We start from the raw sequence: 15191 nt of genomic DNA on the forward strand, positions 1-15191 counted from the left end.
ACCTACTTTTTGTGTCAAGATTCTTTTGCTCAAAACATTTTTAATGTATTAGCTGAATAATAATCATATATATGTACATATATGCTACAGCTGGTTTATCCATTCTTTTTAAAAATTTTTTTAAATTTATTTTTTACATTTAAATTCAATTAATTAACATATAATGTATTTATTTGTTTCAGGGATACAGGTCTATGATTCATCAGTCTTATATAATAACCAGTGCTCATTATAGCACATACCCTCCCCAATGTCCATCACCGAGTTACCCCATCCCCCCCCCCCCGGTTTATCCATTCTTCTGTCAATGGACATTTGCGTTGTTTTCATCAGAGGCCTATTATAGATAATGCTACCATGAATATTTTTGTAAAAGTCTTTTTATGGATGTATATCTAAAAATGAAATGGATAAGCCATAGTGTAAACGTCTTTTTATTAGACCCTGCCAAACGGTTTTACAAAATGAGGTACCATTTTATATTCCTGCCAACAGTAGATAAGTGCCAGTTTTTCCACATACAGAAAAGTATGTGGTGGTATTTCATTGTCTTCCCAGTGAATTCCTGAAAGTCCATGAGCCAATCAAATCTAGTCCTACGGCGAGCATAACTTCGTTCCTGTGTTCGGGTTAAACAATGATTTTTTTTTAATTGAGATATAATTGACAGAGAACATTATATTTGTACGATGATGATTTTTATATGCTTATAGGCTTCTAAACACTAGAAGCTCAAGATAGATTTTCCTTTTCAGATATCAGAAAAAGAATTTACCATAAAAGCTTGGAATCCTTTATCCAAATGGAATTTTTCTATGTGGGCTGCTACTGTTGTGCATGCCTGAAGGAAAAGTTTTTCATTTTGCTTGACGTTTTTATTACTTGATTGCTCATTTTCAGAATCCCTCACGCTTGAAGGGTATTTTGTGATTTCACACGCTCACTGGCTCTCTCACTGCAGCCTGTAAAAGTTAGGGAGATAAAGTGTTATCATCCTGTCTGGAACTTCATGGCTGGCACTGGGAGTTGAGCAACAAGAGCAGCCATGGTAATGAGGTTTCCCACAGGAGGCTCCTGGCATGAGGCTCACTGTTGGGCCTGAACTGAAACTATGTGCCAGGTCAGCACCAGAATCAGAGCCAAAGAGATGCCCCACCCAGAGAGGTAGTCACTTGAGCCCCCACGGCTCCTCAACACACCTCAAATGTGCAACAAAGTCGATGACACAACTGTCATGTGCCCTTCACGTCAGCTAGGTCTTTCACAACCAACCGGACCCAGGCCCAAATCCACAGTTGGAAGGTGCTGACACTTAGGGAGGGAATACTTCCTTGAGAATTTGTTTCATAATTAATCAAATGGACACCAGCCCTCCACTGGAAATCTTCATCTACCAGAGAAATGCATCCTAGGTTTCCTTTTACTCTGCCGCTTTTATGTTAGTTGCATTCAAAGCTAATTAAGGCATGATTTGACCACTATAGTCCCTGGATTAATTTTTTATCTTCTCTGAGTTATAAATACCTTGCAGTCAACAGGCATTTGTCCCGGGAGCTTGTTGGTGGCCCGACATGCAGCTGTGACTGCCGCTGACAATGATTTTGATTCTTCCTTAAGTCGCTTGCTTTCCAAACTTCCTTGTTGTTATCTCAAAGTAACAATGGGAATTTCTTAAATCTGCTTGGGGGAATAGCCTCAGTGATTCCCTAGGAGAATATTCAGGACACATACAGGTTCTTGGTCCACCCACTCAGAGTTGCTTGACCTCTGAGAGCATCCGTTTTCTCTGAAAAATAAAACTCGTAATATTTTCTCTTGGGATAGTTATGAAGAATAGACTAGTGAATGTGAAAGTCCTTTATTAATTTTAAGGCATGGCAAAATATTTTTTGTTATCCTTAAAAACAGAAAAGCCGAAATGAGTGCAGAGAGCAGGATATCACTAAATGTCTGCATCTGAATATATGAATACGATGTGTGGTATTTCTCTCAAATTGCTCTATATTTCATGTCAAGGGGGAAAAAATAAGATAAACCATGTCCAAAAGAGATTGTGTTGACAAAACGTATGTCACGATGATATTTGACGGGAGGTGTTACTGAAGCTAAGGATAAAGGCAGAGAAAAGAAAGGTCAGCTAGAAAAACTGGGAAAACGAAGGAGTCGGTAGAGATGATAACAAATGAAATATAATTGTGCTCATCGAATGTAGCAGTAAAGCCGTTATGAGTCTATGGTATCTAACTTCTCCAAGATACATATGAAGTCACATTTAGGAACTGTATAAATCAAAGAACTATGTCAACACTCTTTTCAGGTATACCTGATGTTTGCAGAACCTGTCCCTTCTTACCACTCAGGTCCTTGGGTTGTGAAATCACTTTGAACCCTTGGCCCAAGATCATCCTAGTGATTGTGCTTTAGAATGCTCTGCGAACTACAGTTGTTTCTCATCCACGTGCAGGCGAGGCTCATCTGTGCTCTGGACTCTATTTGTCTTAGTTCAGTTCACCTTACTAACATTCCAGGGGGCATCCTGCTTTCTTTGTCCTCCGACAGCTCAGCAGAATTACACTTGGGTGAAAAAGACCTGAGTCCTGATCTTCAGGATCTATTATTGCTGATGAGAACATCAGTCATTGGAGTGAATTTGGAGGTGACTCTGGTTCAAGTTCTCTGGCTCTGTCTACAGTAGGATTTTGTCTGCTGTAGACATTGTTACACTCCCACCCGACAAAGCCGGATTCACAAAAATGCCTACCTTTTAAATGGATCCGTTTAAAAATGCTCCTTGGGTTTATGAAAAGATTTGCTATACGATTTCTTCAAATAGGTCTTTACTGCATTTGAATAAGATTTTATTTGCCAATTTTCAGGAACACGTCTATCACAGGTAAAGTGGGGGTATTCCTGCATAAGAACAGCGCAGGAAGAATATCTTTAAAAGTTTAAAGGCCTGCTGGGGCGCCTGGGTGGTGCAGTCTGTTAAGCCACTGACTTGGCCTACTCTCAGATTGTGATCTCAGAATTGTGATCTCAGGGTCGTGATCTCAGGGTCATGAGATCGAGCCCTACATTGGGCTCTGTGCTCAGTGGGAGGTCTGCTTGAGATGCTCTTTCCTCTCCCTCTGCCCCTCTTGCTCATGCATTCTGTCTCTCTCTCTCTCTGAAGGAAATAAGTAAATATTGTTAAAAAAAAATTTTAAAAGCCTGCTTGAAAAACATAAGAAAAAATACCAAAAGAAGAAAATGGCCTCGTTTTTTCCCAAGTCTTGTTAAAGCTCTATCCAAACATGGGACGGCCACTCTACTGTCTTTCGCATTCTAGTTGTTTGGACTTAACACCTGATGTATCCAGAATCATTTATTTTTGTTTTGTTTTTGTTTTTAAGATAAACCCTCTTTCTTATAGGTAAAAGTAAGAAAACAGTGCCTAGAGGAAGTCGTAAGTTTAAACATTTATTTATTAAACATTTATTTTGAAAATAGGGTGAAAGTAGAGTAGAAGCAGCCCTCAATAATCCATGTTAATAAGGGGCAAGATTAGTTTACTTAATCCAAAAACTTTTATTTTAGATACTACATTCAACTTTTCAAGCAATTCATTCATGATAAGTATTGCTTTTCATTTCTTTTTAATACCTTCACCAATTCTCTTTCCTAAATTTCCATTCAATTTTTGTTTCCTAAGACCCCAGCAGATTTCCATAGACATGAAGGAGTTAGATTACACCTCCACAAATAATCCATCTAATTACCCAACTCACCCCCAAGCAATGTGCTAACCAGAAAGACAACGTATTTCCTTCGTGAGTTAACAGTGGTTTGCAGAACTGGATTAACCAGATTCTGCACTGCCAAGGCCCAGGTTTCTGAATTTCTGTACTCAGTGCAGCTCTGCTAGGTTAGGGGAGTGTATCAGAGACACTGGAAGCTTAAGTTCATTTCTGGCTTCTTCCTCTGTACCTCTCTCTTCCAATAGTTTTTAAACATGTATAAGACTCCCATAGGGACCCTGGGTGGCTCAGTCGGTTAAGCGTCTGCCTTCGGCTCAGGTCATGATCTCAGGGTCTTGGGATCGAGTCCCGCTCGAATCGTGCTTCCTGTTCAGCAAGGAGCCTGCTTCTCCCTCTCCCACTCCCCCTGCTTGTGCTCTCTCTCTCTCTCTGTCAAATAAATAGATAAAATCTTAAAAAAAAAAAAACTCTCCCATAATCATTAAAAAAAAACAAAAACAAAATAACTTCTCTTTTGACCCCGTTCTATCTCGTGGACTACCATTCAAATCTTTTATTCCTTTTTCCAAATTTATCAGAAGTGCAACCTACACTCCCATTTGCTTGAGAATGCAAGTGAAATCTGACATCTGCTTCATTACTTGATTGAAATTGCTCTATTGTTCCTCCTAACGTCACAAGCAACTTCTAAGTTACTACACCCAAAGGATATTTTTCAGTCTTTACCTGTAGAAGGCAACTGGATTTTAATAGTGTTGTTGCCTCTTGCTTCTTAAAACTCTACTCCCTTGGCCTCCGTGCTACTGCATCTTCCTGGTTTTCCTGATATTTCTGTGAGTCTTCCTTTTGCCTGCTTCTCTGCACAACCATTCAGTATTGCCCAGGCATATAGAGCTTTATCTCACCATTTTCCGTCTATGTTCTGTGCCTCTGTGGTTTTATCTACCCATGTAGTTCAAGGGTTATATGTTTGCTAATAGCTTCCAGATCTCGCACTGAAGATTGAGATTCTTACGCTGAACTATAGGCTGGATAACTCCATGAGAATATACAACAGAACTTTAAATCCAACATGTCCAAAGCTGAAATTATCTATTTCTCCCTTAAATTTGTTCCTCTTCTTGTATTTTCTATTTCGTTGTTACGGGATTGCCATTGAAACAAATCTTTAGACTAGAAACCTGGGTGTCCTTCTTGACTGCCCCCTCCCTCAACCCTCACATGTAATCATTAAAATCACAAAATCATGATGATTTTACTTCTAAAATGTATCCATTATTACCCTGATTGCTAGTATTAATACTAAGGCTCTTGTCTCCTCCTACACAGCATGCTCACCTCCTCAACCATCTCATTGACATTCTTCTCACCTTCCACTAGCCACTCGAGTTAGATCTACAATATCTCTCTCTTTAATGGCTCCCTGTCTCCTCACAATGAAGACCAAGCTCTTTTACATGGAACAGAGCCCCTTGCCCACCTCCATACCTTCATTTCTTGCCACTCGATTTCACACCTTTAATTTTTTTACCACTCCGTCTTGCACTTCATATTTCAGAAAATTCTAAATGCCTGTCGTTTCCTACACAGCGTTCAATTTCTTGCCTTCATATTTGTTTAAGCTGTCTCCATTCCTATCTCTTATCTTCCCCTCACTTTGGCCAACACCCCCTACTGCCTAGCTTCTACTCATCCTTTGAGAATGAGCTCATTGTAATCTCCTAAAACTATTCTGACAGCAACACCCTCCTTTGCACCGCAGGGTAGTTGAACTTCTCTCCTCCAAGACATTAGATGTCTTGTGTATCTCCCCCTGCATACTCATCCTCAGTCTTCAGCATCATCCCTGACAAGAACTGGCTCTTATGGATACTTGTTGAATGAATGAGTGTGGAATAACAGGTTGGCTTCCGGCTGACTGGGCTTTTAGCATTGTATCAGTCTAAGATTTGATGTCCTTTCTTTCCATTGTAGAGGAGGCAGAGAGGAATATGACAAATGATTTTGTCACATTTCCTTTGAACAGTTCAGCCTCATGATTTTGTTTGAAATGTTATAGACTTGCAGAATATCAAATGCATCCAGAACTAAATGTGGCCCTCAAATTGTGTTTCAAAAGTAATAATTTTAGGGGCGCCTGGGTGGCACAGCGGTTAAGCGCCTGCCTTCGGCTCACGGCGTGATCCCGGCATTATGGGATCGAGCCCCACATCAGGCTCTTCCTCTATGAGCCTGCTTCTTCCTCTCCCGCTCCCCCTGCTTGTGTTCCTTCTCTCGCTGGCTGTCTCTATCTCTGTCAAATAAATAAATAAAATCTTTAAAAAAAAAAAAAGTAATAATTTTAAAATAGCTCCCATTGTGGAAATGGTGTGACAAGTTTCCTCTAAGAGAGGACACAGTCAGAGGTCGCCTAAGTTTTCATGTCCTTCTGTTACACTTTTTCCATAGGAGACACCAACAAGTAGGACGAGTTTCACCTGTCTGCCTACTTTCTCTCCCGCCCCCGGTACAGGGGTGGTAACTGATGTGAAACTTGGTTAAAGTTGGCCACCAGAAAGGAGAGAAGGAAAATCTAAAAGCATGGGAACCACCCTTCCAATAATCAAGAGATAACATAGTGCATTTTTACACTATTTTAGCATTTTCAACTCCAGAAAAAAAGAACAATGCTTCCTGTAACTCACAAGTCAGCGCCTGGGCTTTGTCTCACAGGAAGCATCTGGGCGCTGCAGGTCAGAGGCGAGAAAGGTTACAACGGGCAGGTTTCACAGGCAGTGATTAAGCATGTGGAAACTGGAAGTTTCAGGGAATAGGATGTGAATAATTTTTAAGACAAGAGCAAAGAAGCATAGACAACGGAAGAACTCTCGGAAGAGATCTGAAAAAGAAACCCAGAGCCTTCAAGAAATAAAAACAAAACAAGTCAGATAATTACTACCCACTGTGTTAAAAACGACAGAAAGGGAAAAATTAAGAGACAGAGTTTTTAACTTAAAAAAAAAAAAAAGCCCGGAAGGAATGCAGCAGCGATCTTGGATGATGCATCTAACATCCTTTGGGAAATGATGGGGAACAAGGAAATACTGGAAGGGAGAATAATAGTCGTTTTTGTCAAAATGTTTTCCAGTTTTATAGACAAGAAAGTCTTTAGTTCTGTACCTGCATAATACTTCCTTTGTTAAATCTTATGTTACATATCACTAATGTTCACTTAAACTTTAAAAATAAAGAATTTTAAAATTGCCTTAAATATTTGATTCTAGATTAGATAGAACTCATTACATTCTTCCACCTACATTGGTTTATTTTCTAATTTTGCAATATTAGCATTTGGAGATTTACATTCCACTTTCATCCATTGGGGATCCTCCAATCCAAACACCCTCGTGAAACCCAACCCTAAAACTCTCCAGACCCATGGATCCCTTCAGCTACCTGAAGGACTCAGCGTGCTCTTCATTTTCCATGCCCTTCCTCCAAAGGGATTTGACTCGGTCATTCAGAGTGCCATAAGTTTCTTAAATAACAGTTTCTAAAGACTCAAGTTTTCATAATAGAATAAAGCTTATACAAGTAGACAATTATAGGTAGAGAGAGTAGATGAAAAAAATAGAAAAAATAAATGCCCATACTCTTTTAGATTACATGCAGATGTGTTGGTCTAAGCTTGAAAAGTTCATTATATGGGGTTGGGTTAATAATTTGCAGTACCACAGTACATATGTACCATTAATAAAAGCTGTATCTTTAGATATTTAGACAATATCTTTAAAATTTAGTATCACCAAGTCATTTTATATACTGGAAGCCAAAGCCCTACATAAAACAATGTATAATCCACAAATGTTTTAAGGCTAGCATGGGTGGGGGAGAGCATGGTATTGAAAAAGTCACATTTATTGCTATATTGTAGAATCCTAGATTCATCCTCTAATTATGCAAAACAGCCATCTTTTTCATTTCTAAACTATAAACACACCTGTAAAACTTATAAATATAACATCCCATTGATGACTAAATCAGCTTACTCTATCATGAAACCCTTACTCCAGGCTGTTCTCCGTGAGCTATAGAGAAAAAGAGCAAAAGATAGAAGAAAAAGCGTCAGTACTTAATATTTTATTTGCTTTAAGCATATCTTTTTGTTTTAGGATGTCCCCAGGAAGTAATTTCATTAATTTTCATGTAGGGTATTCCTACCAATCCAATGAGAAGTTCTTCTAATAACATTTCTTCATAGCAGTTGAAAGAAAAACTAAGGTATCAGGAAAAAACAAAACATTCTCTGCCATACAGGAAAATAAGATCTGAAAAATCTAAGCAGAAGTGTAGAAAAATAGAGCCTATTCCCCTGTATTTTGCTTGTTCAACATCCTTTTTGATAGGAACAGAATCTGGCTTCTTGGTACAGGATGATATGATATGTATATTACTTACCCAATGCTGGTTACAAATTGCCCCTAAATTACCATAAAAAATAAACAATATCTCAGGGCGCATGGGTGGCACAGTGGTTAAGCGTCTGCCTTCGGCTCAGGGCGTGATCCTAGCGTTATGGGATCGAGCCCCACATCAGGCTCTTCGCTATGAGCCTGCTTCTTCCTCTCCCACTTCCCCTGCTTGTGTTCCCTCTCTCGCTGGCTGTCTCTATCTCTGTCAAATAAATAAATAAAATCTTTTAAAAAAAAATAAACAATATCTCATACAGTTTCTGGAAAGTCAGGGACCTGACAGCAGTTTAGCTGATGGTTCTAGCTCAGGGGATCTCATGAGGTTTGTGATCAAGCTAGGGTGACCAACACTCCCAGTTTGCATGAAACAGAGGAGTTTCCCAGGAAACAGAATGTCAGTGCTAAAACTGAAAAAGTCCCTGGAAAGCCTACAGAGTTGGTTCCCATAAATCGAGTGTTATTTGGGGCTGTAATCTCTAAAGATGACTGGGGTTAGAGGATCCACTTTCAAGTTTACTCACATGGTTGTTGGCAGGAGGCTTCAGTTCTTTGCTGTGTAAACCTCTCCACACAGCAAGCTTACAACATGGCTTCCCTCAGAGAGAGTGAGGCCACCCTGCATTTTATGGCCTAATCTCCAAGGCATGCAACCTAACTTCTGCTTTAGTCTATTCGTTAGAAGCAAGATACTGAGCTCAGACCACAGAGGACAGGAGATTATAGAAGGGCATGCATACCAGGAAACAAGGATCACTTTAGTTATCTTGGGCACTGTCTATGGTATGGTATGGTATGGATACTAGGCGAATGTGTTGAAAACACCACAGATAGTTGTCTAATGAGGCAACTTCATTTTTTTTTCATTCAACAACCATTTGTTATGGACCAGATGCCATGTTAAGTACTCCCATTTGAGCTTATACCAGGAGAATGATGAAAGCCGAGCAGTCCCCAAGTCAATGGGCACTCTAAAAAGTCACTCTTATGGGAGTTTTCATAGAAAAAAAAAAAAAAGATGGGCTTAAAAGAATTTCAAGGTTAACCTTGAAAGGGAAAATAAGTAAAAAAGCAAAAAGTAAGATAAAGAAACCACCCCATTTTGCAGCTTCTATGGAAACTCTAAAGGCCAAATTCTTGGTATCGTGCAATGTAATGCATGAACTCTGGAGCCAGACTGTCTGGGTTCAAATCTCAGTTTTACAGGCTTCTAACTACATGACTCTTGTCAAACTACAGCTATAAAATAAAGAAAACAATGGCACCTACCCCATGGAGTTGTTGTGAGAGTCAAAGAAGAATTATATAAAGTGTCTAGAACAGTGCTTCACATGCAATATGCAACTATTAGCCTTTGTTACCAACTATCACCATTCTTGAAACCAATGTCTCTTACTTCTTTACCACCATATGCTTTTAGTTCCCTGTCTTCTTTGCAGATCATCTCTTTACTAACTCATCTTTGGCTGACTTTCCTCTTCCCACTCCTGTGTTTCTCAGGATCTTAGCTTCATACCACTTTTTTCCCTACATGTTCTCCTTGGGAAATGCCATCCTCACACACAACTTCAACCACTACCTGTATGCCGAGGACTTCCAAAACACATTTGCCTCTTCTGTGGGCTCCAAATAGCAGCTAGACTCACAAGCAGTAGCACCTCCGAGATCTAAAACTGAGATTGCTACCGTGCCTGCTGTCTTTCCTACCCACTGTTTCCCTTCCTTGGTAAATGGTGTCACTATCTTCCTTGTTGTCCAAGCCAGAGTTCCACCCAGGAGTCATCCCGGCTTGTTCCCCTAAGTCACATTCAACATTCAACCAGTCCCCCATCTTATCTCTTAAAATCTTTCAATTCATGTCTGTCCCATTGCTTCCATCTAATGCCTGAGCAAGATCTTCCTACCCTCAGAGAGGTTGGCATAGTATGCAGAAAGGACATGGGCTTCAAATCCCACCTCGGTCACTTTTTGGTTATATGACCTTTGTAAGCCTCGGTATCCTTTCTTCCTAAAAGAAAAAAACAATAATGAAACAAAACAAAACTAAAACCCTCTTCCCACCACCTTAGGAATCTTAGCACTCCTTACTCAAGGCAGTACCCTCTCCCAGAGTGTTGATATCTATCCTATCTCCCCCCTGTGCTGGCAGCTCCTCAAAATAGAGATGTGCCTTGGGTTTTGTATACCCAATAAAGGGTGGTGCCTAGCTCAGAGACCCCAAAAGATGTTTGTGGAATGAGTTGCATTGTGGTCGATGGGCCTCAACCTTTTATGGTACCCAGTGTTAGAACCATCACTGCTCTCTTGTCAGCTGCATCCCTGAGCCCAAGTGCACAGATGTCCACCATATCACCCACCTTTGATCACCACGAACCACTAAACGGATCACCTGCTGGCCATTTCACCTGAAACTGCCTCTTATCAACCACAAACATATTTGCATTCAACAGGATACATTTTCCTCTTTTTTTCTTAATTGACTAATCAAATCCATAATAAAACCAGTTTAAGTTGGTAAGAATCATCCGTTTATATACAATTTTTCTTCAAAGATATGGAATTGGGGAATAAATAATATTCATCACATTTTGTTTTCCTTTAAAAAATAATCATAATCCCTGATGTAACATTTTTTCCACTTTAGGCCTGACAGTTGTGGTAATGATTTGAATCAAGTTTGAAAAAGAAATAATTATATTTGCTGGTATGAGCCCTTGAAGTATAATTGGATTTCCTGCTGGAAAGAATGTATCAGCTGTTAGGAGGCTTTCTCGGGTCTCCAACTACAAATATAAATGCTGAGGCTTTTGCAATATCAACAAGTGACCCAGGTGTCCAGTAGCAGGAATAGGCAGAAATTTCCCAACTATTGGAAATACCACAACTGTAATATTGTGTCTCCAGAACCCATAACTCTGCTAAGTCTTCCCAGTCCTTGCATATACCTCAACATTCTAAAACAGTCTAACTCCAGCTGCTGAATTGGTTTATACCTAAGAAATTGTCCTTGTTAAATTCATGTTGTTGTTTTTTTGTGATCTCAGAACAATTGACATCTAACATGTGATGGGAAATAGCAAGATATCTTATACAAAGGACAACCCCACTATTCGTCACAGGCTTAGTAATAGTGGAGAGCTCCAATGTGATTTCATCTCCTATCTAGTTTGGCTTTCTTCCCATAATCACTCAGACATGGTAAATGACATCATCAGGAACAGGGTAAATACTTTTAGAATGGACAAGCCTATTAATGCTCACATTAACCTGGATAAAATGAAACTAAATTTGTTAAACTCCTTATCCTAAGAGAGCAAACATATGTAATATTTAACTTTGGAACATCAAGAAGGTTTCTAAGATTTTTTTAAGAGGATTTTTTTCTCTAGGCAAGATATGTGTTGTATTTCTCAAAATTTTGATTGTCCTTTATTTCTAAATTTTAAACTTTATCTTTTGTCCTTTTAAAAATTGATTAAGAGAGTGGAATACCATCGATCAAATTAGATGTGGCAAGCAACAAAAGTAATAACAATGCAACTTGTATTGTTACTATACATACAGGTTCTGTAACCATATTATAAGCATATGAGAAGCATCTCTCCCCTTATAACTTTTTTAAAAGTCTCGTAAGAATTATCTCCCTTTATAACTTTTTAAAAAGACTCTTAAACACTTTCTTATCTCTCCCTCTGTCCCCCAACAAAGTCCTATACACAGAGGGAACCAAGTAATGATTATCATTAATGATTAGGATCAGAGTCAGCCACTTTTCAAAATTTTTAATAAAAATTGATGTCTTTTTCCTCATCCCCAATTCATCAGTCATTGTAAAAACTGTTAGAAAATGTAAATAAACACAAGGAAGAGAATGTAAAATACTCGTAATCTCACTTCCCTAGAAAATCACTGTAACATTTAGAGATGGTCCTTATCTCTCTCTCTCCAACTCTTCAAACTTAAAAATAAAATATCATGTTATGCCTTTACTTTTATAACCATTTGAAATATTTAATGTTGATATCTTCAAGAATATCTTCCTATCATTATGAAGAAGGAAGCAGTAGACACACTCCAGTGCCTCGTGGGGAGCGCTTACACAAATGCTCCATAAAAATGAGTATATGAGTGAAGAAGCGAACAAGTGAATTCATAAATTAACACCCAAATAATTATCTTTGTGGGAGTCTGAATGATTGCTTTCATGAAGTGCTTTTGGCAAAAACGATGATAGACATTAGTACTCACTTATTGGCATTTTTTTTAGCACGTTGCTAAGGTTCACAGTAACCTGAGGAGATAGGTTTTGTCATTTATCGCCACCACTTCAGTGATCTCTGAGACACTGAAAAACCCGCCCAAGTTTTGAAGTTAAGATTCAAACCCAGGGGCGCCTAGGTGGCTCAGTCGTTAAGTGTCTGCCTTCGGCTCAGGGCGTGATCCCGGTGTTCTGGGATCGAGCCCCACATCGGGCTCCTCCACTGGGAGCCTGCTTCTTCCTCTCCCACTCCCCCTGCTTGTGTTCTCTCTCTCGCTGGCTGTCTCTATCTCTGTCAAATAAATAAATAAATAATCTAAAAAAAAAAAAAGATTCAAACCCAGACCTGACTGAATTGAAAAACATGTAGGCTCTTTCCACCATAACACACTGCCTTTCGAATAGGGCTAATATACTGAAGTGAGTCTTTGTCGAAAGGACATCCCCACCACCTACAATACAGGGAGTTACATAATGACAAGAAGCCTTTCAGAGCCATGCACTGCACAGACAACCACCGTCCTCCCTGGTGGTAGAGAACAGCTGTTGCCATCCCTCCGTGTGGTGGCTGTTTCATACTGGTACGGTCGGGGTCACTGAAATCATAGACACACTCACTCAGAAGAAAATGAGTGGATTTTCTTTTTTTTTTTTGAGAAAGCTTTTTACAATAATCCACTTAATCCCATGGCTGATTTGCCATTGAAATCCGAGGCACAGCATCCTTTATCAGGAATTTCCTAACTTTGAAAAAAATTTAAATTAGCCAATAAGGTCTTTTTATTGCTCCTTCCTTAACTTTCAAAAAAAAAAAAAAAAGGCGTGCGTGTGTCTGTGTGTGTGTTTGGGAGGGTGAGGATGGAAGGGGGAAGCAGATGGATTCTTTCAACAAAATGAATACTATTTTACCTCTGAGAAGAACTACGGCATATCCCATAAAAGCAAAGAAAATCTGACCACTTAATTGTAGTGAAAGATAATTTATTTTTTTAAAAAGCAGGATTTTGGATACATGTTGTTATACATTTGTCAAAACCTACAGAATGCACAACACCGAAGGTCAACCCTAATATAAACTATGGACTGTGGGTGATAATGATGTGTCAATATGATACAACAATGATATGTCAGGCTCATCAATTGTAACAAATGTACTATTCTAATGGGGGATACGGAGAGTGGGGGAGACTGTGTGTGTTTGCGGGCAAGAGGTATCTGGGAACTCTGTACATTCTATTCATTTTTGCTATGAAGTTAAAATCGTTCTAAAAAGTCCTTTTTTTTTTTTTTAGAGCAGACTGGAATGACACAAATAAATGTACTTTACGTTTTACAAAGAAGTAAACAAAGTTTTTCTCATTCCAGTAGAATAAACAGAACTCTCTCTCTCTCTCTCTCCACTTGAATGACATCACAACCTCCCATTGCTGGGCTCAGCCCAATGCAGCAAAAGCATCTCCCAGGAACTTAAAAGGAATACAGATTCTTAGGCACCACCCAAGCCCACTGAATCAGAAAATCTGTCTTTTAATAAGCCCTCCAAGTGATTCTGATGCAAACCAAAGTCTGAGGACCACTGGTTCAGACGATAGCGCCACTGCATTCTCGGGCCAGGCCGTTCACACACGCAGAGACCAACTGCAGGGATCAAGAGTTCAATCATCTAAAAATGGAGAGCAGTACCTATTTTATAAGTACCATGACAATGACTTAGTACATATAAAATACTGAAAACAAAGCCTGGCATAAATGCACGTACTAAATATTAGCTATTGTCACTACCATTGCTACCATTACAGTTAACCAGCACTTTGAAATGGTTCATGAGCATAATTTGAAAACTATGTTGAGACAACTGAACTTGGATTCTGTTAACTGCTCTTAAATTCTTTTTGTGGGGAAGTGTTTGTACTTGTTGCAATGATAATAAACTTTCAACCCTGAGGTAAGCTCTACACGTAGGTTCTTCATTGTCTAGCCCAACAGGGCCACTGGTGATGAACTCTCCTCACAGGTGAAGGGTGTGAAAAGGATGTGATGAGCCAGCCTCGTGGGACAAGATACTGAGAGCCGGTGAAGGAAGAGAGAGCGCTCTTACACAGGCACTCAATTACTGGGGAAGTGGGAGAGGGATGGCAAACAGCTAAGGGAAAAGTTGTAAAGAAACACTGAAGAAATAAGCGGTGTAGGGAAACAAAAGAAAGCCATGTAGCATAGCTGTGGAGACCCAAACAGGATATTTTCTGCAGAAGGCGTTAATAAAGAAACAAAGGAGGGAGCATCAGGGAAGACAGGATGAATGTCAGGAATCAAAGATGGCCCCATCACTTCTGTACGTTTAAAGAGTGGGGAAGTTCAATGATGTGTTTTCGTCTATGGCAAAATTGCCTTATCAACATGGCCTCTTCAAAATGGCCATGCTGACATTCTAGAGCCAACAAGGACAGAGTAAGGACGAATCTGACCTAGAACAATCACAATGGCCTCTGCGGTCACCTGGTCTCTTAAGATGCAGATGAGATTGTTATAAATTCTCATGGCTCAATGCCCTGCCAAGACTTCCGGGTCTTTCCAGGAGATTTAGGTTGTTATGGTCCTCATCCGATTAAGGTAGCTTATTGATTAATAATAACAGCTAACACATATATTACTTACTCTGACCTAGGCACTTTTCTCTGAGTTTTACAAACTGTAACTCCTTAACTAGTAACAATAACCTTAGGGAGTTATGATCAGAGGAAACTAAAG

The 15191-nt window shown here is 39.5% G+C and overlaps 1 long non-coding RNA gene across 3 annotated transcripts; it reads right to left on the bottom strand.

Annotated features, from left to right (window-relative positions):
• Positions 1-420: 420 nt before the first annotated feature.
• On the bottom strand, positions 421-8914 carry LOC103676979. Of its 3 annotated transcripts, XR_572285.2 has the most exons (5): positions 8710-8914; positions 7766-7804; positions 1525-1786; positions 776-962; positions 421-619 (listed from the first exon to the last, which is right to left on the bottom strand). It is a non-coding gene; the product is annotated as an uncharacterized LOC103676979 (long non-coding RNA). The 3 variants fall into 3 exon arrangements; XR_572284.2 differs by lacking the exon at positions 7766-7804; XR_572283.2 differs by lacking the exon at positions 7766-7804 and having other exon boundaries at positions 8175-8914.
• Positions 8915-15191: the final 6277 nt, after the last annotated feature.

The sequence above is a fragment of the Ursus maritimus genome, unplaced genomic scaffold (assembly GCF_017311325.1).
Source record: "Ursus maritimus isolate PB19 unplaced genomic scaffold, ASM1731132v1 scaffold_13, whole genome shotgun sequence".
Lineage (NCBI taxonomy): Eukaryota > Metazoa > Chordata > Mammalia > Carnivora > Ursidae > Ursus > Ursus maritimus.